The sequence below is a fragment of the Canis lupus genome, chromosome 15 (assembly GCF_011100685.1).
Source record: "Canis lupus familiaris isolate Mischka breed German Shepherd chromosome 15, alternate assembly UU_Cfam_GSD_1.0, whole genome shotgun sequence".
Taxonomy (NCBI): Eukaryota; Metazoa; Chordata; class Mammalia; order Carnivora; family Canidae; genus Canis; species Canis lupus.
In genome coordinates this window covers 52,231,702-52,259,507 of record NC_049236.1, presented here as the reverse complement: position 1 = coordinate 52,259,507, position 27,806 = coordinate 52,231,702, and the positions used below count along the sequence as shown (strand labels likewise).

Sequence of the window (27,806 nt, the reverse complement as noted above, 5' to 3'; positions counted from 1 at the left end):
ATCACAAAAGGATGCCAGTAGAGTGAGCGCAATCATGTAGCTGCACAACATTACCAGGGGTGAACCACAGAACCTGAGGCCTGCCGGGGGGGTTAAATCCACATTTTAATTTTGAGCAAAAGAGTCCCTTGTTTCTGTGATGAATGTGATGTGGCATTTTCTGATTGGCAAGTGACCCATAGAAAGCACCCAGGGAATAATCATGTCACAGTCCAATTTCGTAATTAAGTGTAGTTTTGTTTGTGGCCTTAATTGCATTTGTTGGAAGCTCAGTCCTTGATTTCCCAATCATGGCTGTGTTTTTTACTTGCCCGATGTAAAAAATGAATAGGAGGAGGTACGTCTCCAAAGCAATACAAATCTGGGAGATTTGTTTGGTATGGATAGCGGTAGAATGTTTATCTCATGCTGGAGCTGCCGTAGTCCCCCCAAGGAAAAGACTGAGGCTTCATATCATGTGGGCATTTTAACTATCACCGCGAGTGTGTCCTGTCAGCTAAATGCTGCTCACCTGATACTTCTCTGTAACCTGTGTCACCTCGATTAATAAGTGGGCCTAAGGGTCCGGCTCCTTGGTCCAGCTTTCTAAGGGAAGTTTCACCCTGGCATGACCATCACTTTCACCTTCCCTCCAGAATGGCAGAAGGAAGTTTAAAAATAGGAGAATGCACATCAAAGTGCTTTGTGTGCTGGAAACTGTTTTTACAAGCGTAATAGAACCACCCTGGTTGTAGGGGAGCATCATATTTATGGAACTCCATGTCCATTTCTTTTAAAGGAAAAAGGAAAAAGAAAAAGGAAAAAGGATGCCTGGTGGCTACTGGCTCTTTGGAGCATGAGGTTTCCTTCAAGGAGAGGTGGGTGGAAAGAAAGGGTATGGTATTCACTACGACCAAGCAAACCCCAATCTTCTCACGAGGATGAACTGTCTCAAGCCCACAATCAGTATCTGGCAAGCAGCAGGTTCCCAGTGTACCCGAGCTGATTCCAAAAGCATTACACCCCACTAACGAATGCATTGGGACGGGGAGAGGAAGAGCCCATTCGCAGTTGAGCACGCACGGCAGACTGTGTGCAGAGACAACTTGGCTCCACCTGCAGACCGCTTTGGGTCCACTTGCACAAGCAGTGCTGCTGATTGATGTCCTCCCCACCCCTGAACCTCACCATTTCCACATCAGCCTTTTCGAATCTCTTTTCTAAGAATGAAGCAGACTGTTTTGAGAAGGAAAAGGACAACAAATGATGAACGGCAGACCCTTCTGCAATACCAGGAAGAGAGTGCATCTGGAGGAAGATAGGTAATACTGGTTAGACATTAAGTTGCCTGGGGCAGAGGAAGAATGGGGTGTGAGTTCACCTCTGTACCCGGTGAACTGTGTTGTGTTGTGATGCCATTTGACAAGCCAGTTCAATCATGTAAGTTCATTTACTTAATTAACTCCTCAAGAGTACTCATTCTCTAAAAGGATGTCATTTTTCCTTAATTGAGACATAAATTAATGCATCAGGATTCAGAGAAGGTAGCCCTTCTGAAATGCTGGTACCCAAGAGAACACAGGAAAGGCTCCCTCTAAGTGAAGGCGAAGACCACAGAATGTCGCCGGAGTGACGACGGGTTATTGTCAGTGCATTCATTCTGAATTTCTTCCAGAACAATACCTTTGGACAATGGTAGGTAGTAATAAATATTCATTTCAATTTCTTCAAGAATTACATGGTCAAGCAGAGCCATAAAATGTCTTATCTCCCTGCCCTTCCTTGGCCAATCCTCTCTCTAGAGCAACACTCACATCGCCTCCCACCAGCCCCTAGTCTTTCCTCCACCAGGACCACCCTTCCTCACACATTCAGTTTTCAATACGAAAATTGGGGCCTGGGGGAGGGGGCGGTAGAGGCAGCGCCCAAATAGTCAAACCACAGCAACGATGTTGACAATTTATGTTCACCGGAAATAAAAGATCATCCTAAAAGTCCATAATGATCATAATGGTTGTCATTGCTATCATTGTTCATTGCAAAGAGACAATTAGAGGTAATAATTTGATCTGAGATCATTTAAGGGTTCCCATTCTCTTCATTTAGTAGAATATTAATAATATAAAATTATTATCTCTTAGGAACAATGATAGTAATGTATGGAATTTTTCTGATAAAAGGAAGTATTATATAAAAGCAAACGCTGGACCCAGACTTCCTTATGAGCTGCGTCACTCGAGCAAGTTCTTAAGTTGCTGTGCCTTAATTCCCTCAGTAGTATGATCAGGACAATAATACGTCCTTCCTCATAAGGTTGCTAATCCATATAAAACACTTAAGATGATGTCTTGCACGTAATTGCTCCATCAACATTAGTGCTATCCTCTTTAAAGGAGCATTAACTTCAAGTTTATTTACTTTTAAAGATTTTATTTATTCGGGGAACCTGGGTGGCTCAGTGGTTGAGCATCTGTCTTCAGCTCAGGCTGAGATCCTGGGGTCCTGGGATCAAGTCCCACATCAGGCTCCCCGTAGGGAGCCTGCTTCTCCCTCTGCCTATGTCTCTGCCTCTGTCTCTGTGTCTCTCATGAATAAATAAATAAAATCTAAAAAAAAAAATTATTTATTCCAGAGAGAGAGTGCACATGGGGGAGAGGAGCAGAGGTAGAAGGATAAGCAGGCTCCCCACTGAGCCCCAGCTTTAAGTTTAGAAGTAAAAATAGCTCAAAATCAATAAGGACACTGGCACCATATATCTTTCCCTCATGGGAGTCAAGTCACTTTAGAAGCTAACGATTTCTGTGGGGTCTGAAGTTCAACATTTAATAATGTCAAGTGGCCTCCTATCAAGACTCTCCATGGTAATTGTCAATTAGTTATTCACAGGCCTGTCACTAGAAGTTGCTCACATCTGGTAACACATGAGCACTCCACTAGCAAATATATTTACAGAGGAAGCACGATACATTGAATCTTTTCTTTCATCTAGGAAGACCACTTCCCTAGATTTAATTAGTTTTAACTAGAAACTATAGACATCCTGTAGAGATATAAGGAAAAATTTTATGGAGCTGCAAATTCCTCCAGGAACAGAAATGGGCATTATTTGAAATATAATCAAAAGCTAATTTTGCTACAATTTTAACCCCATCAATATATTTTAATACTGCCTAAAAGGGTTTTAAATATTCATCCCAGGCTTGACTCTATAGAAAAAGTCATGAGATAAAGAAAGAAACACAATCTTTAAAACAATTGTTTTCACATTTTTCTGTTTCTGATCTATCAGCTTTTTCCATTCCTCAAAAATATTACTATCAAGAACTTTCCTTTTCTTTAGAAAAAGGAACTCCATACTCTCCTATGGGAGAGTTCCTATGGGAACTCCATCCTCTCCTATGGGAGTAAATAAATAAATAAAGTTGTCATGAGAAACAGCTAGAAATTCTAGAAAAGAAACCTGATTCGTGATGCCAATTTTTATTGGGTGTAAAATATATATTTTTTTCCTACAGTTTCCCCATAGTAAAAGATTACTTCTTCTATTTGGTGAACCTTCTGAAAAAACAATCTATGCATCTCTCCTGCCGTCCCCTTATCTATCTCCTTTCCCCGGCCAGGGAGACTGCTGGAAGGAGCACAGTTTGGGAGGACAGCTAGGAACTTAGGTACCAGTCCCATCCTCTAACTTCATGGCCTTAAGCAATCACTCAACCTGTAAACCTGGTTCCTTGACTTAAAATTAGGGGTTGGAGAGTAATGATCTTCAGGGGACCCTTCCAAATGCTAACACTCTATAAACATAGATTTCAGATGTCTTAATTAGCTGCTTTATGTCTGTTAACATAGGAATATTTGCCTTTGAAAGGTGTTTTTGTTCTTGTAACTCAATCTGTAGGAGATGGAGGCCAGACTACCAAATGATGAGGCCCCTCTTGTGGGCCTTCCTTTTCAACTACCCCCTAGCTTCTTAGAATAAGGGAGCCTAATACCCCTGTGAGAGCAGCAATGTTTGAGGGCAGATACCACATGGAAGAGCAAAGAAGGGTAAACAACATTTTGATATCAACAATTTGTTGTTTTTACAGTTATTTTTATTTACAGAGTTTAATTTTTCCAGCACAAAATGCCCAGCATAAGATAGAAGCACTTGAAACTAAAAAGCTTGGGGGATCCCTGGGTGGCTCAGCGGTTTAGCCCCTGCCTTAGGCCCAGGGCGTGATCCTGGAGACCCGGGATCGAGTCCTGCCTCGGGCTCCTGGCATAGAAACTGCTTATCCCTCTGCCTGTGCCTCTGCCTCTCTCTCTCTCTTTCTCTCTGTCTATCATAAATAAATTAAAAAAAAAAAAGAAACTAAAAAGCTGATATTTACAAACCTCTAAAAAGTGTGCCTAAGAATGCTTTGGAAAGTCACAAGCTCCCTGGACAGCCTCACTGAGTGACCCACTCAAGTCTCAGGCACAATGAAGGAGAGAGCCTTCTGCAGTGACTCCTCTGTCCCCACTCCTTGCATTCCTTTAGTGTGGGGGGCTGGGAACACCAAGGTTCTGTGATTTTGTACTCATTTTCTGTAACTGGACTCTCATTGGCTTCCCCTTGGTCATACTTGTCTTATACTCCAGCTTTAATGACATCATACAGATCTTGCCCTCAGGTGTTCCTCCTGAATTCTAGCTGGCTGTTAAGTGTGACCCTGTCCACCACCTTTTCATAGCTTCCTGAAAAAAAATGGTGTCAACTCTCAGAGGTTTGGGTAACCGTGCTTTTGCCTTGGCTGTCAAACCATTCAGCTATTGTAATCCTCTCTACGAGGCTTTGGTCCAAACCTGTCTGGTTCTTGATGTCTATGCTACTCTGTTAAAAGAGCATGAATCATAATCAGTGTAACCCCCAAAATTGTAGTGTGTCTGTGAGATGCCTGGCTCCATGTGAAGACTAGGGGTACAGTAACAAGTAAGAAACTGTTCTTATCTGAAGTTGCTAACAGCCTAGAGGCAGCGTTCTCTGTGGCCTCAAGGTCAGCAGAGTCTCCTGAAAAGCCACACGTACTCCTTGGCCTTTCCAACCATCACTTCTGGGATTTGAGGGGGTTTGTTTGTTTATTTTTGTTTGTTGCCTGTGTCTGTTCAGCATCTTTTGTGAGAACATAGCACACATTGTCTGCTTACCAAACATAATTCAATGATAAATTGAGATTGGAGTTTTGTCTGACTTCTTTGGAGAAGATTCCACTGTTAAATGAAGGCATGGTCATTTTCATTTCTTTTTAATCTGTCACCCTTTAAAGAAAATACCCTTAACAATAAACTTGCCTTACGTGATTAAAATGTTCTAAGTCGTTTGATACATTGTGCCCAGATGAGAGATGCAAAATAGGATGTTTGCCTGAAACTCCTCTTCCAAAACTTAGCCGACGAGTTGGGTAGGAAAGAGCAAGAGTCTTCCAATTCTCTGGATGTATTTATTTAATTCATCTGCTTGGAAAATATTTCTGTATCTCATTTTTAAAAATATTATCCCAGGAAGAGAGTGACAAAGAGCGTTACAAAGTTACCACTTTATACATGAAGAAACTAAGGTTAGTTGAGTCAGAGGGTCTTCTGGGAGCAAATGGGTTTGTCAGAAGTGGTGTAGAGCCCAGGGATGGGATCTCAGGCATGGGTAAGAGCAATGTGACAGGTGTCTTTCCAGTTCTACTTCTTGATCCTGCCCATTTTCTCCTCGTCCTTTCCCATGGGCTTAGTGATCTGAGTGGCCCTTGGGTCCATCATCTGGAGGTCCAAGCAGTAAGGCTCTTATTCCTTTTTTCATCACATTTGCCAACCTCTATGTGCAGCCCCAAGGGTACCTTGATCATTAGGCCCTCCCCATTCCCTGAGAAGGTGGTCAGACCCAGGGGAGAACTCCCGGAGATACTCTGAAACTCAATTCCTAACATTATTCTCAGGGATTCTGAAGGATGGAGGAGTCCTTCAGAACTTGGAGTTTCTGTGCCTCTATGTGCAGACATACTCAGTAAAGCTCATCTACCTCAAAGCCAGACAAAATTCTTACCTTTGGGAGAGAGCCCAGCAAGGCTCTGGGGCAGGGCAGTCCTAGATGGGCTCAGTTATGTCCCTCTCCCTTGGGCCTACCTTTGATGCCAGCCATGAGCTTACCAGCTACTGCCCTCTTGAATGCACAGCCTCTACCTATTGCCCCTTCATCCCTGGATTCCACAGAGGAGGAGTAGGTGAAGAAGATAAGCATAGCAACAGGTCTGGTACTGACCACAGGACACAGCTTCCAGAAAAAAAAAGAATTTGGATTGTGTGTAGGAAATAGCAAAGCAAAAGAAGGATTAATTGATCTATTATCTAAAATATGAGAGAATCTCACCACAAAAAAACTTTTTGTTCATTTCTCACTTGGGTTCAGGGACCCAAGAATAAATGATAAATATATCACAGTCTGACATGGTCCAACCCACCATCTGATGAAAGTGAGTGTCTTTGCTCACAATGGTTGTACCGCTTAACATAGAAATGAATGTATTTTGCTGTTAACATAAATCATTTTCTTCATCATCTTACTCTGCCTTTTGTCATTGTGGGGGTGGAAAGTAGAAGTGGGCAAAGGATTTAGGACAATTAAAGGGAACAGAGGACAAGGAAACCATGCAGAGTCTAGGCTGGCATCCTTCAGCTTCTAGGTCTATTCCTAACAGAGGTCACCCTGTATTTCCTTTGCCTGCTTCCCAGGGCCAGGATAGGGACAGAATCCCATGTGGAAGCCAGCTAGGGGGTCCCTGCCACCCTGTGCAAGAAAATAAACCACAAATCAACAGCAGGAGATTTGCATTCAAGAAAGGAGATTCTTAGAATAGTTCCCAGTCCCATTATGGAACCGAGTATGTCAAAACCAGATGATTTCGTTTGTGCTGATCTCTGGAGGAGAGGGAGGAGAGAACATGTGATTTACCACATTCTGAGGGATTTGCCAAAGCTTCTTTATCAACTAAGCACATATACATAACTCTTTTTCAAAAAGTCTGCAAACCCTTTAAACAGTATGACAAGATTAACATCAACACCGACCAGTAACTTCATCCTTTTAACCCACTGGACACTATACAATGCAACTTCCAAACATTTCTACCAAAGGAATTGCTTAAACAATGGGCAAAGCTCCCAAAGAGCAAGAGTTGCTAGTTTTAGTAAGGCACAAGTGTCCAGGATCTGGCTAGCTGTGTGTGAGCTCGGGTCCATATATTTCTTCTCTCCATTCCAACTATCTATCACTCCTGGGCAAACAGCCCACTGCATCTGGGAAGTACTTCAAGGGATCATGTTCTGTGATCATCCTCACCCTCACACCAATCTTTCCAAGGACTGGTAGCCAAGGACATTTTAAAAGCACCTCAGTGGAGAGGCCACATAAACTCAACTCTCAAGGCAGATGGCCACCAGAGTGAGAATTAGCTCTGCAATGGCAGAAAATGCAAGACAGTCGCATGGTACCACAATACCATAGACTGGCTCCTACAAAGCCTTTAGGCCATGCCAGAATTACACAGAGGAAGGGCTAGGTTTCACTGCAGTTCTCACTGGGAGTGCGCTATCAAAAGGGAGCAGAGTCTTCCTGGGTTTAAATGAATACTTAATTGAAAGACTGCATGGTAAGAAAGCCTCAAAGTGGAAAGGAAGCTACCACTTGGTGATGATGCTACTAAGGTCAAGGTATCTCGAAAGCGTGGTGGTGTGACAGGATTATGTTTCTTAACTGATTGCTGCCTGGTGGGTTGTGTGTAGGCCTCACATTTATTTTCCTGTAGTCGTAGCTTGGTAAGAGTGGAGAGGAAATGAATGGCAAAATGTCCTATAATTGTAGTGGGTCCCAGAGGGCTCTCTGATCTAAACTATCCTTAAAAAAGATGAAACACAGTGGTGATGTTTGGACAACTGTGAGTGCTGAATGTCACTGAATTGTACACTTAAAAATGGCTAAAATGGTAAATGCTAAGTTACATACATCTTACCATAATAAAATTTTTAAAAATGCAAGTATGTAGGAATGAGACCATCTCAGGAAAAGCATGAGATGTTTTAGAGACCAAATGAGAGAACCAGAGGGTTCCATTCAGTTTGACTTTGGGAGCTGGACCAGAAGCACAAAAGAACTCATCCTGAAGTCACAACAATTGAAAAAGATGAATACATTTTTTTTTTTTTTACTGCTATAAATCATTCCCATTGACTTTTGTTATGATAGAGATGGAAGGTAGAGGTAGGGCCTAGGATTCAGAGCCATCACTCGGGGCAGATAGGGCTGCCAAGAAGGTGTTTTCAAAAGAGTTCCCCTGCTCTTTACTAAATTATAAAACAAAGGTAAATCCAAAGCTATTTCCTCTGCTTAGTGGGAGTTCCTTGGGTAGCCTTTATACTTGATTTTCTACTATTTGTATTATTCTATTATTCAAGGATACCTGCTATCTGGTAGACTGGGCTGGCTCAGGGGCCAAGAAACTTGATTCTGGCAGTAGGAGTACCAGGAGCCTGGACCCAGGCACAGCAAGTGAGTCTAGATAGACACATCACATGGGAGTCATCGGGCCAGAAAGCATTATGATCTTTATCTTGATAATAGTTTTCTAGTTGAAGATGTCTGCTTTGCTAGATATTACATAGCCACTACAGTTTGCTATAATTAGGTTTGCATTTTATAGCTTTTCTCCATCTCTTTACTTTTAAACTATGTATGCCTTTATATTTTAAGTGGATTTCTTACAGACAACATATGATTGGGTCATGCTTTTTTAAAAATCAAAACTGACAATCCGTGCCTTTTAATTAGAGTGTTGGGGACATTGACATTTAATGTAGCTATGAATATAGTTGGTTTTAAATCTACCATCTTGCTATCCTTTTCTGCTACTGCCACCATCTTTCTCATTTCTGGTTTGTTTCTAATTTGTCAGGTTTTCTCCTGCTTATGGGTCATATTTTCCTTTTTTCAACCTTGCTAATTTTTTTTCTGAGCGTATTAGTACTCTTCTTTTCCTTTTTTTAAAAATTTAAATTCAATTTGCCAATATATAGCATAACACTAAGTGGTCATTCCATCAAGTGCCCGCCTTAGTGTATCTTTGCTAATTTTTGATTGGCTTCAGGACACTGAATCTGAAGGATTTTACATCGTAGGAAGCTATACTATGTCATATTCCTTTAAATAGTATTAAACTTTGTTCTGGTGTGCAGATAAGTTACTTGTGATAAGTTTGATCATTTTGAGACTTACTTTTAGATTATCTTAGAGTAGAGAGAGAACAGTCTTTACTTTGGGCCTAATTTATCTTCACTGTTTTGGTAATGTCTTCCTGAGGACTCTACACAATGTCTTGTGCATTATAATGTCTTTTCACTCTGGCTGTTGGGAATATTCTTGGCCTCTCTGAGCTGCAGAATTGTTTAGTTTACTGCTTCAAATGTTCTTTCCCGCATTTGAGTAATTTCCTCTCACTCATGTGCAGATCAGAGTTTTGCCAAAGATTCAAAAAGATTCCTGTGCAGAGTTTGTTCTCTGTGTTGGAGGAGGTTGGAGGCTGGGTGGGTAATATGTGTCTGGCAACTTCCACTATGATACTCCTCCTCCCAAAATTCTAGCTGACTTGTCCTCCCTGAAATTCAATCTCCAATCTCTCTCTCTTGAACTCAGTGAAACTAAGAGGTTCTTTTTGGTTACCCTGCCTGCCATGGTACCTGGCCTTCACAACCCCCTCTAGCCATGACCTGGGGCAGTTATAGGGCCCACCTTTTTGTGTTTCCCTTCTTTCAGAGATCACAATTCTGCACTGCCCGATTTACAAACGTTTGAAAATTGTTATTTCATGTATTTAGACCAGTTTTCTAGTTGTTTAAAGCAAGAAGGTAAATCCAGGGACTGTTACTGTATTATGACTGAATGTGTAAATCTGGCACCTTGATTTTTATGGTTTATATTTCATTAAATATACAGTTCTGGTGGGGTTTTTTTTTTTCTGATTTTAAAGATGCCCTTTTTACTGTCTTCTAGATTCTGTTGTTACAGATGAGAAGGGTGCACATTTCCATCATTTTTCCCTTGTACATAGTATGAAAATTTTCTTGGGCTGCTTTCAAAATGTCTACCACCTTTGATTTCAGGCAGTTTGACTATGATATTTGCAGCAAACTTTTCTTTGCATTTATCTTGTTTATTGTTTGCTGAGCATCTTGAGTTATAAATTTATGTTGTTCCCTAAATTGGAAGAGGCTTTAGTTATTATTTCTTCTAATATTTTTATTGCCTCAATCTTTCTCCTTTACTTCTGGGATTCTAATTTGAAGTATGTAGACCTTTTGATATTGTCCAATAGGTCACTGAGGCTTTGCACATTTTTCTGCATTTTTTTTTCCTTTATGTTCCTTCCCTTCCCTTCCCTTCCCTTCCCTTCCCTTCCCTTCCCTTCCCTTCCCTTCCTTCCTTCTTCCCTTCCCTTCCCTTCCCTTCCCTTCCCTTCCCTTCCTCTTCCCTTCCCTACCTTTTCCTTTCCTTTCCTTTCCTTTCCTTTCCGTGGTCTACTTTATATGAAACTTTCTTCAAGTTCACTAGCACTTTTTTCTATCATCTCCAATCTCCTGTTAAGCCTATCCAGTAGATATTTCATTTCAGATATTAATGTTTCCGTTCTATGATTTTAATGTTACTTTTAACATTTTTTATTTATCCTCTGACATTCTCTATTTATTTGCTTACTTGAACATATTTTCCTTTACAGGATTAAGCACACTTAGAAAGCTTCTTTAAAGTCTTTGTTAATTTCAACATCTAGGTCACCTTTGGGTTTGTCTTCGTTGGTTCCCTTTATTTGAGCACTAGTCACATGTTCTTATTTTTTCACATATCTACTAATTTTGGCTTATATCCCAGCCATTTCAAATGAATATTGTAGAGGTTTCAGACTCTCATAGGCTTTTTTTTAGAATTCTGAATTTTGCTTTATCAGGCAATTTTCTTGACTGCACTCAAAGTATATATTCTGTTATTTCCTGTTGTGTGAAGCAGCACAACTCTAGTTTACATCTGCTTGGAGCCTGTCCTATGCTTGTGTAGCTCAGGGATTAGTCAGGGATTTGAGCAAAACCTTAATATACAAAATAAAAGGCTCCTCCTCCAGGTTTCCCCTTTCTGAGATTTCCTCTTCAATTTCTAGCTGCTATATTGCCCTCTGAAATTTGTCCTCTGCTTCTTCATGCCAGTAGGACTATGGATTTTCTGGCCAAATTTTAGCCCACCCCATGTAGGTTGGATTTGGGTCTGTTTTTAGGGGAAAAGTAAATAAAAAAATGAGAACCTATCCTATGATAGTTCTTTCTTCTGCTATCAAGTTTATGTCTCTTTTTATTTGCTCTCCAGTGCCTTCAGGTAGTTGTTATATTGTCTCCACAGTTCATAGTTACTTGAAGGACACTTGGTCCAATAGGAGTTATTCTTTCATTACCAGAAACTAGAATCCCATTGCTCTGGCTTGGATTCTTTTTTAATTCTTTTGATATACAAATACAATTCCTTTTTTATTTTTAAAGATTTTATTTATTTATTTATTTATTTATTTATTTATTTATTTATTCATGAGAGACACACAGAGAGAGGCAGAGACGTACAGGCAGCGGGAGGAGCAGGCTTCGTGCAGGGAGCCCGATGCAAGACTCGATCCCAGAACCCTGGGATCATGGCCTGAGCCAAAGACAGACACTCAACCACTGAGCCACCCAGGCACCCCTAAATATACTTTCTTATACTTGTCCATCATACACAATTTTTCTGTTCATTCTCACAGGTAAACCCAATCTTTCATAACTCCATCTATTCTTACCTCAACTACCCAAAGTGATGTTATCATCCTGAAATATTTGTATTTGGCTCTTTAAGGATGTCAGTAAATTAACAAAATTTTTAAATGTTCCTTTGGAGAGCTCATGTTGCCTTGTAGGTTATTTTATTTTAAGAGTTTGATAGTCCAATCCTTTATTAATTGTAATCTAACATTAGTTTATCTGGATTGGAAATAAATGCAATAATTTAAAGCCCTTGGGTTCTTACTGAAATTTTTTTAATGAAGATTACATTTGCAATCTTCTAGTCTTCTGACATAGTGGTCATAACATGTCAAACTTAACATTTTGGCCACACATCCTTGCTGTGATACCTTAGTTACTCTAAAAGTATGATCTGATTTTGGTAATGTAAATTAAATTTATTTTGCTAATAATAACAACTAATATTTATTATACATGTACTATATGCCAGACAATGTTCTAAGGATATGATCTTTCTCCTCCAACAACCCTATAAATTGACTATATTCCCATTTAGAGATATAAATCTATTTTAGCACATCTTAGGTATTGACCATCATTTGGTCTAATGCTTCCAATTTTTTTTCACTTGGAGGAAATTTTGGAACTGCACATCTTCTTTTCCAGTATACTTTCAAAACACAAGCTTTCATGACACATTGTTTAAACTTGCTCTAAAAGAATAATATAAGCTTCCCCTAGGCAGGGAGTACTTAAATAGTAGGAGAAATGGCAAACATAAGAGGTTGTCAATAAAAAAAGTACAAGTACTGAAGCTGCCAATAGAGATACACTAGCATCCTGCAAGATAATAAATCACATTTTATTACTTTTGGAGCTCTGTTCTTTCATTAATGGTTGAATAAAACAGTCATGTTTTGTAATGTGTGTTTTTGTGTGTCTTTCTTACTCAATTAACCTGCCTAAAAATTTTGTCTCTTTCTTTACTCATTTGGGGGTATAGTTTTTCTTTTTCTGTCATTTAGTGTGGGGCACTCCTTTGGGCTCCTTCTCATTCTTGAGATATCTTCTCATTTTTCTAAACCTCGCTTTTTGTTGGAAGAGTCTTTTCCTCTTTCATTGTCTCTTTAAAAAAAATGTTTTCTTTTTCCATTCTTCACTTTTCATCTGCTCAGCCAACTGAGACTCATTTTTATTCTTTGTGTTCTTAATTGCAAGCTTCCACCCACAGTGCTCTTTCTCTGTTCCCCTCATAATTTTCCTTTATCTTTCCACAATTCATTTTTTATTTCCACAATTAACTGGCTTGTTTAATTGCCCCATAGCAGCATCCTTTTCCTTTCTTCTTTCCTGAAACTTTTCTTCCAGCACTCAATCTGGTAATGTGCTGAGTTGAAACAGGAATTCATTGCTTTCCACTGCTTCAGTCATTGTCCTGCTTTTCAAAAGCAGGTCCTTCAAATTAGCTACTCTATCTTCAGATTACAATCCTCCCTTCAGCATAGGTAAAAATGTGACAGGCATAGCTAGAAGACATAGTTGGAAGTTGCCTGCGTTCATCATATAGAATATTATATGTTAGGACACAGCAGAACGTGGTTCACTTAATCAAGGATATGAAAAATGAGAGGACTTATCTTTGTTTTTGGTGTCCTGAAGTTATAATCCATCGAAAACCAAAGCAATATTGAAAAACATTGCTTTAAAAAGTGTTTTTTTTTTTTGAGAAAAAAATTGTTTTTTAGAGTCTTCCTGCCTTCCTTTGGAAGTGGCATTTTACACTGCCTTGTATTTGTACAAATAAATTTCTTATTCCCAACATGTTTTCAATACCATCTCCATTAATTCTGGTAATTACTCTGCGAGAAAAGGGAGTAATTCAGGGAAAGGTATGGAATTTCACTTGTCTGACCTGTAACTATTTAATAACAAACAAAGATTGAAATGTATGTCTGCTGAGTTGTATACTTTCTCAATTTTCATTTCCCTGCCACTGTCCCCACCTACCTCAGTACTTCCTGGTTCTATTATACTCCTGTTTTTCCTCTTCTTTCATAACTCCTAAGATATTTCACATATGTTGCTAGGAGAGCTAGGACAACTTGTAACAGAGGAAGAAGAAAGTGGTTCTCATCTTCCTCCATTCAAATGAAGCTGACCATATATACTCTACATAGTTAAACCTCATCTCGTAATTATTCAAGTTCAAAGTTAATTCCTATCCCTGAGGGGTTCCTTAAAAAAAATCAGCAGAGAGAAAGGACTGAAGAATCAAGGATGGAAATGATAGGGAAGTTGTTTTCAGAAGGCAGGAAGGTTAAGAGCCCCTACACGGGTCGGAGGCAGAGGGGAAGAAAACATTTTTGTCATCTTTCTTGTTTCTACCTCCATGGCCTCTGTGGGAACAACAACTGAATGTTCCCCGAAAGACTTCTTTTCTTTATCACAAGCATTTGAAAATTCTTTCCAAGGGCTTTCAAGCTATGCTGGTTTTTGTCAGCTGCCTTATTTCCTTTCCATGAAGCCTCAAGGGACTGAGCCCCTGTGTTTTCATGAAAATATTCACTGTCCAGGTTTCCCTACCATTCTCAAGTTTGTGCTCTAGGTCACCCATTTCACTGCTCCTGTTTAGCTTCCACTGGCCCTGATGTAGTGCTGAGGAGGTATGAGGAAGCTCTGGGCTTGCCTCCAGGTAAAGTGGGCAAAATTCTGTTGCACAGCATGCCTTTGCTTAGCTTCCTCTAGGTCTTTTGTCATCTGCTAGGCTTCCTCACCAACAACTTCAAAGGTAGGCATCTGCTTGATCAGCCTCTGGTGGGGAGTGGGTAGGAATAGAGGCACAGCTGAGCATATACACTCTCTGTCTACCTCATCCTGCAAAACATTTGATAGCCTCCTTGCACTAATTAATAGGAGATGCCAGCTGGATAGCCGAGTGTCTGTGGTCTGTGGTCACAATTCTTGGTCCAATCTAAGTCGATGAAAACTTCTCTTAAAAATATTTCATTCTAAAACTAACTTGAATAACAAATCTGGTGTGAAATAAATCTTATCCTGTTTCACTGCCATCAGTCACTTTTCAGATTTCATCCTGGAATACAAATGTGTTGGATACGTTTAGTCTGAGGAGAAGCACTATATGTTTTCAATGGCCAGTAGCACTTTATCAGGAGCAGTCTGTTTTCCACTTCTGTAGCCCAGTAAATGGCTTCGCCTTTTCCATAGCCAGCAAGTCTTGCTGATGCTTTTCCAAAGAGCCACATACAACAAGAAAAGTATACTGTGAATGTTACTGAAAATAAACTGGTTTTTGAGACAATGAAAACATTTTATTTATTTAGATTAAAGCAGTTTGGCAGTAGCCTGCTTTTCAATCATGTTGTCTCTGAAATTGAAACAATGCATTCATCTTGATTTCTCATGTTCATTGTCCCTGTTTTAAGATGGTCGGCTTCAACTGTCTGTTATGGGCTTGTTTAACTTTGAGTCTGTTTGGGCCCAAAATTAACCAAGTGCATTGAAATGCCATCACTTACACATAACCAGCAGCCTCCTTTGGCCAAGCTGCTTGACCTTGCAGAGTCTTCAAGAGCTCTGAAGATGGGATTCTCTTGGATAATGAAGCCATAGAGTGCTCTGGGATTTGGGAAGGGGAAGAGAGTATGTGCTAGGATCGGAAAAGCTAAAATTGGGAAACTTCTCATGAAACAGTTTGAAGTCAGCCTGTGTGGTCCCTTTGAGTCCAGCATGTCTGTATGTCTCATAATCTCCAGAATCAGTCTGACAACGAACAAGGAAGAAATGATGAATTGGCACAGGTCCAATCAGTATCAGGTGGCTTCGTAACCTGATACTGATCATTTCCAAAATCATTCTTTGCCCCCACAAGTGTAAGATACAGTGTGAAAAGGCATACAGAAATATCTTCAAGATAAACACTAAGCGCTAGTTTTTTACACTAAACTGGTGAGGGGCATCTGGGTGGTGTAGTTAGATTAAGCATCCGACTCGTGGTTTCAGCTCAGGTCATGATTTTGCAGGGTCCTAGGATTGAGCCCAGAATTGGGCTCTACACTCAGCACCGAGTCTGCTTAAGGCCCTTTCTCCCTTTCCCTTGTCACCCACCTACCCTCCTTGCTCTCTCTCTCTCTAAAAGAAATACATAAGTCTTTATAAACTCGTGAAATTAAATGGACAGCTTATGTTAAAATGTCAGCTTTTACAACTGGCACAAAATTTAAAAGTGTTCTAAATGTCTATCTCGATATCCAAATATCTAGGAGTGTTTTAAAGATAATCCAAAGTAAGCGACTATGTAAGAAACATTGCACCTCAGAAATGAAGATGGAAACATTTATTTGGGCCTCATAATCAGCGATGTGCAGATACATTCTCTAAATGTCCCTTGGGTTGTACATATCAGCACCTTTATTCATTTATAATTATTTCTAATTAAGTAACTATAAATAGCACACCCATTTTTCTTTTGTTTTCAAAAAAGATTATCAAATTACATAATTAGATGATGAAGAATTTAATTTACATACTATTTCTTTTTTTAAAAGATTTTATTTATTCATAAGAGACACACAGAGAGAGGCAGAGACACAGGCAGAGGGAAAAGCAGGCTCCATGCAGGGAGCTTGATGAGGGATCCCAGGTCTCTGGGATCACCACCTAAGCCAAAGGTAGACGCTCAACCACTGAGCCACCCAGGTGTTCCTACATAGTATTTCTTAAAGAAATCTGATCTTTTTCTTTTACAAAGTGCAATTAAATCATATTGAATATTGATAAGTGGAATGTGGAATGTGGTAGAGAAGTTTTCTTAACAGGCTTACATGAAAAATACAGAAGACCTTTATAAGAAAGAAATTGTTAGACCTGGAAATGAAAGGAAAAGAAAAGAATCTGTAATCTTTCAGTTCTTATTTTGAAAGACTAAAAAACTGCTTTGAAAATCAAATATTTTATTCTTAAGAGCCCAAAATATTTTCAATAAGGAAATAATTTTCAATTTTCTATTAAATAAGAATCCTAAGAGTGGTGTTTAAATTATGTAAAATGCTGGATTAGTAGAGTACAAATTAAAGAGGAATTATAGTAAAATAGAAACAGATTGTACAAGTTTAGTTTTAGAGGTACTTCAAAAATTCAGCCACAAAGTAGGATTTTGGAACACGCTGTGATTATTGACTGTGGGTAGCGGCTGTCTCCTGAGTTTGGAAGGGGCTAAACGTCTGAGTTGCCAGGGCTTCATTTCTCATAGTTTGCCATATTGAAATGGCTTAGCAATCTTTCCCCAGAATTTAGTCTGAGAGGAAGATAAATTGGAACTTCAGAGCAAAAGTGAGCAGCTGAGCTTTCGTCATGGGAGAAAGGGAAGATTTATAACTGGACACAGATGATAGTCATTTACTTTGTTATTAATGCTTTTGAACCTAAGTGCATCTAGCATTACAGATATCACACAAGGAAGAGGCCATTCTTTGGGTTGAAATGAGCTCAGAGAAAGAATCCAGGGATTTCTCTGGTGGACCTGAATACTCTGGGCAAGTTTTTCCTATCACTCCTTATTTATTGCCACTTTGGCCTCCTTTATTATTCCATTACAGGCTACATTTATTCACTGATTCACATAAGCTCATATTGTGGATTTAGAAGGAAAATGACACCTCAGATCCTAGTCTGAGTTCTGACTTAACTGAAAAATAGAGTAGGACTCCTGAGGTTAGAGATCAAAAGATCTGATTTAGTAATAATAAAGTTATTTGTTCAATAACTAATAAGTGTAGCCAAAAATGAGCTTAATTACACTTTCTGAATAAAACATTCACCCCAGAATATAAACATTCTGTAGGCAGGCATTTCCTCAAAAAGAAAGTAGAAGCACAATTTTGCCTCCTAAACTCATCCATCTGTAAACTTAACCATTTATGGTAAAGGAGACCTTAGGAGTATTACTTTACTGTGACAGTTATCAAATATGTTCCAAGGCCTGGGGATTCCACATACTTTTTCAGGAATCTACAAGGCTCCTTTTACTTATTAAAATATATTATAGTTTTCCATGAATCACTAGTTTGTTGTTTTGTTTTTGTTTTTTAATAGTTCTTTGTTTTTAATGAAGTATTTTTCATTGTACGGAGGTACCATAGTTTCTTTATCTACTCATTCATTGAGAGATATCTGGATTGATTCCAGGTTTGGGCAATTACGAAGAAATTTCCTATGCACATTCACATATGGGTTTTCATGTAAGCCTAGTTTATCATTTTTCTTCCTCATTGGACTGTGCTTTGGTAATGTATTTAAAACTCTCAGTCAAGCCCAATTGTCACACAGATTCTTTTCCTATGTTTTCTTCTAAAGGTTCTAGAATTTTGAATTTTACTATCATCTAGTTTGAGTTCCTTTTTACATAAGGTATCAATTAGAAGTCCTTCTCATGATAAGAATGGGAATATGTTCTTTGCAGTTCCTAGTGCGAAAACAGAAGTCTAGGGATCCCTGGGTGGCGCAGTTGTTTTGGCGCCTGCCTTTGGCCCAGGGCGCAATCCTGGAGACCCGGGATCAAATCCCATGTCGGGCTCCCTGTGCATGGAGCCTGCTTCTCCCTCTGCCTGTGTCTCTGCCTCTCTCTCTCTCTATGTCTATCATAAATAAATAAATCTTTAAAAAAAAAAAAGAAAAGAAAACAGAAGTCTACTAAATTGAGGTTCTTTTGTCCAGAAAAATACATTTTTTTCCTTTTTTACCACTTAGTTGAGTTTTTCTAAAAAATGTTATTGAGATAACCTAGGCATATTAAATTATATATATTTAAGGTGTACAAGCTGTTTTGATACATCTATACATTGTGAAAAGATCACCACAATTAAGCTAAATAACTTCTCCATCATCTCTAGTTATCATTATGTGTGTGTGTTTAGAAGATTTATCTTAAGAGTCATAAGTTTATAGTATTTATATTAGTAAGCAACTAGGTATAATATTGTTTTAGCTAAATAAATAAACATTTTAAAAATCATTCATTTTTAATTTCTAATGTGGAATGACTTCATTTCCTTCCAGGTTGAAGTAATAGGGATATATACATTTACATATATATAACCTTCTACATTAAACAATTTAAAAAGAAAGACAAAAAACATGAAACAATGGTGTTACTGGACAGCAGGTAACACATGACTATGACCTGAAGAGAGGGGAAACAAAGAATCCAGTAGTTGCCCCAACTCACTTTTTTGAGCATTTCCAGGCTTCCAGGCAGAGCAGGAGAAATCTACACAAAGTATAGCCATCTTTTGGAGTTGAGGAAATGCAGCCAGGCATGTAGGAAGGCTGGGCAACTAGAGCTCACAGGGAGGAGTAATGGAGAGAGAGCTGCACAGAGACAGAGCATCAGAAATGCGCAGAGAAGAAACCCCCTCATGTCTTCAGCTGGGTGCTGATGAGTGCATGATTAAAAGGAAAGAACTACCTGAAAGGAACACTCAGAACAATCACCTCACACGTGGCCAGGACAGTTTGGGATTCCCATGTGTCACAGTGAGAAAAAAGTCCTATAATATGTAAGGCCCTGGGTGGAGTACTCAGAAGTGCCCGGTCTCAGCAGTGAGGTGGTAAAATTAGATGTAGACTAGAAGCTATTTTAGTCTCACTAAACAAAGCTGAAAAGTATACCTTAAAAGGGTCAAACTATTTATAATCAACTTTAGTAGGTCTCAAAATAAGGCTCAAAACCATTTTAAGATGTATCAGAATATCCAGCACCCAAAAAGGTAAAATTCATAATTTTTGCATCTAATAATAAGTGACTGGGCATGCAATGAATCAGGATAATTTGACCCATTGAGGGATGATGGTGTATTTCTCATCAGAAATAATGCAACTTAGGGTTCTATACTGAGAGAAAATATCTTTTAAAAATAAGGGCAGAATAAAGACTTTCTCAGACATACCAAACCTGAAAATATTCATCATCAGCACACCTGCATTGGAGGAATCAATTAAGTCCTTCAGGCAGAGGGAAAATAATACCAGAGGGAAATCTAGATCTACATGGAAGAGTGAATAGCACTGGAAGTAGCAAATACATGAATATATATATATATATAAAATACAGTTTCAAAATCATGTTTAAGTAAAAATAATGAGAGTGCATGGTGGTATTTGCCACAAATGGAAAATTAAAATGCATGAGGTAGGGGGATGGGTGATACAGATAAAGGGGCTCAAGAGTCCACTTATCCTGATGAGCACTGAGTAATGTACAGAGTTGTTGAGTGATTCTACTGCACACCTGAAACTAATATAACACTATGTTAATTATAATTCAATAAAAAAATCTTTTTAACTTCTTAAGCTAACCTATCATCAAGGGTAGCTTGTTCATGAAAAAATGAACTAAATGAACTTGAGATATTCAAGTAAGGGCTACATGAAAAATGTATGAAATAGTTACTTAGCACATGGAGTATGTAGCATGTAGTGCTAATAGAAGTGAGTCTGGGATTAGATGAAAATTGGATTGGGTATAGTATGTATTTGTCACTTCAAATTACGTGTAATGGTCTGAATATTTCATTCTTAAAGTCAGCAAAATATTTTAGGTATGTGTCAGAGGATTTAACGCTGACCTTACTACCACTTAAAGTTATTAAAAGCTTTCCGAGGAAAGAAAAAGCATGACGACACTAGGACACAGACTGGAGCAGGGAAATGGAAGTATACAGGTTAAGGGTCTTATAATATACAAGAATTTATATAATATTACTTAAAAGTAGATGATAATGAGTTAAAAACATATATTATCAAACCTAAAGCAACCATTGGAAAAACAGAGAATGTATAGCTAGTGTATTCATTTCCTATTACAGCTATTACAAGTTACCACAAACTTAGTGGCTTAACAAAACAAATGTGTTCTCTGACAGTTCTGAAGGTCAGAATTATAAAATGGGTCTGCAGGGTTGAGTTTCCTCTGGAGGCTTTATGGGAGAATCTCTTCCCTTCCATTTTCTGGTTTCTAGAATCAGCCTACATTCCCCAACCCACGTCCCCTCCTCCATTTTCAAAACCAGCAGCATAGGGTTACCTTGTCTCTGACCTGCCTCCCTCTTAATAAGAAGTCTTGTAATTACCTCAGGCTCACCCAATAATGCAGGATAAACTCTTCATCTCAAAATCCTCAACTCAATCCCATCTGCAAAGTCTCTTTTGCTACATGGAGTAACCTATCCACAGGTTTTCAGGATTAAGACAGGGATTTCTTCATTATTCAGGGTCACTATTAGCCTACCACAGCTAATAAGCCAACAAATAGATCAAATAGAAGAATAAAAAAAAAATTCTACTAATCCAAAAAAGCAGGGAAAAGGGAAGAAAAGTGAACAAAGGCCAGTTGGGGGGAATATAAAACTATTAAAATTGTAGACTTAAACCCAAACGAAACAATGGGATTAAATCTCAACACTCCAGTTGAAAGGCAGAGATTTTCAGATTAGATAGAAAAGCAAGATACAACTATTTTCTGCTTGTAAGAATCCCACTTAGGGTTAAGACACAAGTACACTCAATGTAACAAAACCAGAAAAGGTCTGTTGTGTTAGTGCAAATCATAAGAAAGCATTATCATTTCATAGTGAGAGAGATCACTTCCTCAAAAAGATGCAGTAATTCTAAATGTTTATATATCTCATAGAGTTTCAAAACCTATGAAGTAAACAAACTGATAGGAAGGAAAAAAGTAGACTAATCTACAATTATAGACAGAAATATCAATATCCCTCTCTCAATATTCAATGAAATAAGGGGAAGAAAATCAGAAAGGATAGAAAAGCCTTGAAAAAACACTATGAACTAACTTGACCTAAACATTTACGGAATACAATACTGAAGAGCAGCCAAATGCACATTCTTGATGGTCCACAAAAACATAACTAAGACACAATGTGTTCTGGGGCATAAAATAAGTCTCAATAAATATTAAAAGATTAAAATCATACAAAATATATTCTTTGACAACAATGGAATTAAATTAGGAAACAACAATAGAGAAAGATCTGGTAAAAATACAAACAATGAGAAACAAAGCAACACCAGGTTGCTTTGTTTAAAAATAATTTATAGGTCAAAAAAGACAAAATATTAAAAACCCACTTTAAATTGAATGAAATTAAAAACACATCATATCAAAATATGTTTGATGCAGTGATAAAAAAGAGCACTAAAATGCTTACATTAGGAAAACCAATGAATGACTTAAGCTTCCAACTTCACAAATTAAAAAGCTAATGGTAAATAAAAGTTGAATGAAGTAAAGGTATAGAAATAACAAATGTAAGGAAGCACAAATCAGTGAAATTGAAAACAGGAAAAACATACAGTAAGTCAATAAAAACAAAAGCTGGTTCTCTGGCAGGGTAAATAAAGTGGATAAATCTCTAACCAGACTGATGATGATATAAAGAAAAGAGATCTAAGTTTCCAATATCAGGAATCAAAAAAAAAATCTATATTCTAATTCTATAGACATTCAAAGTAAAAGAAGCTAGGATGAATAATGTTAACCCAATATATTCAACAATGTAGATGAAATGGACAGATGCCCTGAAGGACACCGTGTGAGTTTACCAGGCTGCTGTAACAAGTACCACCAACAGGGTGGCTGAAACAACAGAAATAGAGTCTATCATAAGTGTGGAGCCTGGATGTCTGAGATCCAGGTACGGGGACTGGTCCCTTCTGAGGCCTATGAGAGTCTGTTTCATGTCTTGCGTCTGGTGGTTTTCTGGCAATCTTTTGTAGTCCTTGGCATGTAGAACCACCCTGATCTCTGCCTTCATCTTCACATGGGTTTTCTCCCTCCCCGCACACAGTCCTCCATCCCTCTCTCCTCGGCCTTCTTATGTATATCGCATGATACATGAAATTGCAATTAACTCAACCTGCAGAAGCAGACATGAGAACCGAGCTGTCTTCTATTAAGCCAAACACCGAAGAGATGTAAAAAATGTAAAACAATGTTACTCCTCTCACTAAATTTATTTTTGCTGGGGAAAATAGAGTTAATTTGCATAAACACATATATGTTAATGTGAAATATGCTTGTTGCTGTTATTTTTTAAGTGAATTAATAAATACTTTAAAGAAAGATGTGCTCATTTTAATTCTTCATACAGTAATTATCGATAAGCAGAAGCTGTGTCAACAAAGGCTCTTCCACAATAGCCAAACTGTGGAAGGAGCCTCAGTGTCCATCGAAAGATGAATGGATAAAGAAGATGTGGTTTTTGTATACAATGGAATATTATTCAGCCATTAGAAAGACAAATACCCACCATTTGCTTCAAAGTGGATGGAACTTGAGGGTATTATGCTGAGTGAAGTAAGTCAATCAGAGAAGGACAAACATTATATGTTCTCATTCATTTGGGGAATATAAATAATAGTGAAAGGGAATAGAAGGGAAGGGAGAAGAAATGTGTGGGAAATATCAGAAAGAGAGACAGAACATAAAGACTCCTAACTCTGGGAAACGAACTAGGGGTGGTGGAAGGGGAGGAGGGCAGGGGTGGGGGTGAATGGGTGACAGGCACTGAGGGGGGCACTTGACGGGATGAGCACTGGGTGTTATTCTGTACGTTGGCAAATTGAACACCAATAAGAAAATAAATTTATTATTTAAAAAAAGGCTCTTCGGGGTCCTCAAAGTTTTTAAGGGTGTCGAAGCTCCTTAAATCGGAAAGTCTGTGATCTGGTCTAACAGAACCGTTTTAAAGATGACTAAGCTGAGGCCCACTGAATGGAAAACAAATTATTTGCCCAAAGCAGGTACTATTTGGCAGAGCTTAGACGCAAAGCCAGGATTTCCCACTCCAAATGCTTCTATCACACCACTCTGATCCTCTCTTGCCCTGAGTCTAGATGAAGCTTTTCTCTATTTCTCTATGTTGTCTGCCCAACTGCAGCCACTGCCCTCAAAGGCATAAACATAACAGATTTGAGTTAAAAACAGTGGCCACGACATGTCACTAGCCATACTGACCTGCCCCCTCTCAACACAGGTGACTTCTTCATCCTCACCTGGTCTGGAATTACTTTAAACAACTCATTCCCTTCCCAGAGGTCAATTACAGTAAACAGATTTTGAATCTCTACAGCATCCCAGGGTGGTCCTCATGGAGATTTTTTTCCCTGAAGCTCTATTTCTAAATTCCGTTTCTCTTCTTTAACTCATTGGCACAATAAGGCATTTGCATGAATTTAGGATTTCTATAAATGAATTCTGGAAAGCTTAGCCTGTGTCAGGGTTATTTAGAGAGCCGAAGGAATGTGTCTTAACATGAGGAGTGGCAGGAAGGATGCCATCTCCCTGTCTGCTCACTCACCAGCGAAGAATGTGTGTGCTTTGGAAATGAAAGATGTCATTTCTACAGATGCTAGTGGACAGACTCTAGATTCATTGGGGGAATTTCTTCTCTCTTCAGTTGGTGGTGCCCAGGAAAAGAAATGTAACAGAACTAAAAAACAATTCCTCGGGCATAGTTTTTTCAGCTACCAACAAGATCACCTTCCTCTATGAGAAATACCAGTTCATTTGGATGTTAAGACTACTTACTTAACCTGCAAATATCAAAGGAAAACTATTCTGTTCACAATATCACTGTTGAATTAGGACAGATAGGTAGTCCTTTTAACAGAGGCCTTTTTTTGCATTCCACTGCCACCCTGTACGATGCAGTGTACCTTCCCAACTGAAGTCACTGCACACCTGAGCAATCTGGCATTTCCGGCCTCGAGTGTCATCACACAGTTCACTGGGGTGGAACCTCGGTGTTTTGAGCTGTCATAGCTATTGCCCAAATGGAACTGTCCCGTGGGTTCTCTCCAGTGGGTCCTGCTCCTCACTCAGGTCATGCGTTTGTCTCACAAATAATGCATCAAATATCAAGAGATAACTCTTTGTTGTAACAGTCTGCATTTTTCACTTCTTTAAACTTTTTTTATTCGGTACATCTAATATGGACATTTGATGGAAGGGAAATCTCTTGACGGGTTTGTGGGAGATAATGCCAAATAGAACAGAAATACGTACATTGAAATGTGGATAATTGGAATCTGATCCCTTGCTCATTCAGAGTCTCAGCATAGCTCAGTGACTGATTTCAGTAACTAAATACCAACCTAGGAAAACTTCCTATCTGCTCTTAATTATTTGTTTTCCCCAATGCTTAGATTATTCCTGGAGAATAAAGCCCTAGCCAAGTGGTGACGAAGGGCTCATTCTTCCCCTCAGGACATTAAAGATTCAGCGAACGTTTGATGAGCCTCCAAACTGCAGCACAGGCATGCTTAGGGCAACTTTTCCCCCCGAGGCCACTTCTGCAGAGCACTGACTAGTTGTACAGTGAAGGGGAAGACAGAGGGACTTGAGCTCCCACCCCAATCCCTTGGCAGGAAGGGTCGATTTGCCCCTTCATACTTCTTGTTTTCCACCAAACTTTCCAAAGATGTTTCACCTAACAGAAAGCATTCATTACCGCGAACCTTGAACCAATGAAACAAAAAAGGGAAGTCAGTATCTAGAAGTTGTTTTAACCATTTCCATACTTGAAAGTCAACAATGCAGCAAAAAATAGTTTAGCAGATGTACTGAGCAGCACTCAAGTTGTTAACATAAGATGTTTCTGGATAAATAATAAAGTGTTGAGTATGTCATATCCCAATGAGTGCAAAATGGGGGCTAGAGGAGCCTTGTATGGGAACTGAATTACAAACGCAGAGCTGTCTGCAGAAAAGGGCCCAATAGAAACGACTGGTACTTACTTTCCAAATCCATTTCGTTTATCCATCCTTGTAACACAATTGTTGCACTGTCCTGAAACCCAAAGTGATGCAAGACCCGGTTCTGAAGCAGAAGGCACCGATTTGACACATAAAGGTAACTCGTGTCTTTATTTTCAACATTTAATAAGTAACTGCCTCTGAGAATCACAGTTTCCCAGGCGGTCTGTGAGGAACGCATGAGCCATACTACAGGCAAGTCCCAAGGCAGCCGGCACAATTGCTTGAGGATTTTGCCAAATAGCTAAATGCTTATGGTGGAAAATGTGACCCTCAGCACATTGGCATGTGGCTTCTGTGACTGCCATTGGAGAAGAGAAAGTAGGGAGGATGGAGCTAGTTGGGTTTGGGCGGCTCTGCCAGCCCCAAACCACTGGGGTCGACAATGGAGATCCCCCCAAAAAACATTAACAGCTTTTCCCACCCCCAAAAAAGGTTCACATAAGTTGAATGAATTCACTTCAATTTCTCTTCATCTTACACTGGGGGAGAAAAGGTAAAGACAAAAAACTTTGATAATAATCCTGACAATGGAAGAAAAGTTTGTGGGTTTTTTCCTCCCTTCAAACAAATCTCTTTTTCTTTGTGCATTTTCCTTCAAAATAATCCTATGCTTTATTCACAAAAAATTATACATAACTTGAGATTCCAATGTATTATTTGGGGTGGGAAAGCTGGCAACTGAAGCGTAAAACCCCACGTTGTTGCAATTATCTTTCCTTTGCATCCCCCGCCCCTCGTGTGTTCCCCAGCAAAGGAGCAGAGCTGAAACGTGGGGTAGAGCGTCCAAGGAGAGAACTTAGCAACTCTCACGGTGAAAATGTGCTGACTTTAAAAGGTAGTAAAGAGCATCAGTGAAAAAGTTCTGTAGACTCATTTCTTATTTCTCACAAAAATACAGCTGTTTACTGTTGATTTTTATGCCTCTTAAGCCTATAAAAATATTTTATTTAGATGACAAATAGTTTTGTTCCAATTAGCTTTGAGGCTAAATCATATTATGTTTGTGCCCTCATGAGGCAATTTGGAAATAAAGGTGAAGATGTTATCTCCTGGGAAAGACTGTATGTATAGTATGAGTAGCCTTTCTCTCTCTCCCTTTGCATTTCAACAGATGGAAAAACAGGAGGTTTCAAAAATACAAAATGTATCCTCTATCTTTGCAAAGCTTGAATAGAATTGGTTAAGAATTAAAGAATTTATCAACAAATGGAAAAAGCACAGAACGCGTGTTTTTTTCCCTAATTAAAATCTCTTAAAAATTAATAAACACCAAATGTGGAGGCCTAGATGGATTAATGCACCAGTATGCACACGGTATTATATGTAGAGGCACAGAAGTATTTCCTTGCTGTTTTTTGCTTGTTGACTCATCACTACTGCCTCAGAAATGGGAGGAAGCTGTAACGGGTAATGATATGGTAGTGCTGTGTGCAGACGCCTACATTCAAAATACAAGTCAGATCCTTAGGTTGTTAAAACATGGAAAGGAAATATAATTGCCTTGTACCCAAATGGACATTGACTTTTTCCATGGTGTTTTTGGGGGTAGGGATGAGCTTCACAGAAGTAGCTAGTGAGTCTCAGCCTTGTACAAGACGTTGAATGGGGCGAGGTGTTTCCAGAAATGACTGAGAGAAAGAGACAAATAGGAACCATGGACAAGAAGGAAGGCCAGGAACTAGTCCCTGGGGTGAGAGTGATTTTTTTGGGGGTAGGGATGAGCTTCACAGAAGTAGCTAGTGAGTCTCAGCCTTGTACAAGACGTTGAATGGGGCGAGGTGTTTCCAGAAATGACTGAGAGAAAGAGACAAATAGGAACCATGGACAAGAAGGAAGGCCAGGAACTAGTCCCTGGGGTGAGAGTGAGGAATCAAGTTTGAGAAATTGACACAAATTACAGATAGAAGTGAGGCGAAGGATCAGGAGCCAAGGAGGTAATGTGCAGTAAAAACTGAAGCTTAATGTGTATTTTAAAAACAGAATATGACAAAAAAAGATTTCAGGATATAGACTATAAATGAGACAAGGAAGCAATGGAAAGGAAACAGCTATGGAAAAGCTGTGTTCTTGGATGAGCATTAGTCTAGGAATGCTTCATGTTAAGTGAAGATTTAGGGGCGCCTGGGTGGCTCAGTTGGTTAAACATCAGACTTTTG

At 39.1% G+C, this 27,806-nt stretch overlaps 1 long non-coding RNA gene across 1 annotated transcript in view; it reads right to left on the bottom strand.

Moving 5' to 3' along the window:
- Positions 1-27,806, bottom strand: part of LOC119869349 — a 232,521-nt gene that overhangs the window by 34,389 nt on the left and 170,326 nt on the right. The window lies entirely within an intron of this gene.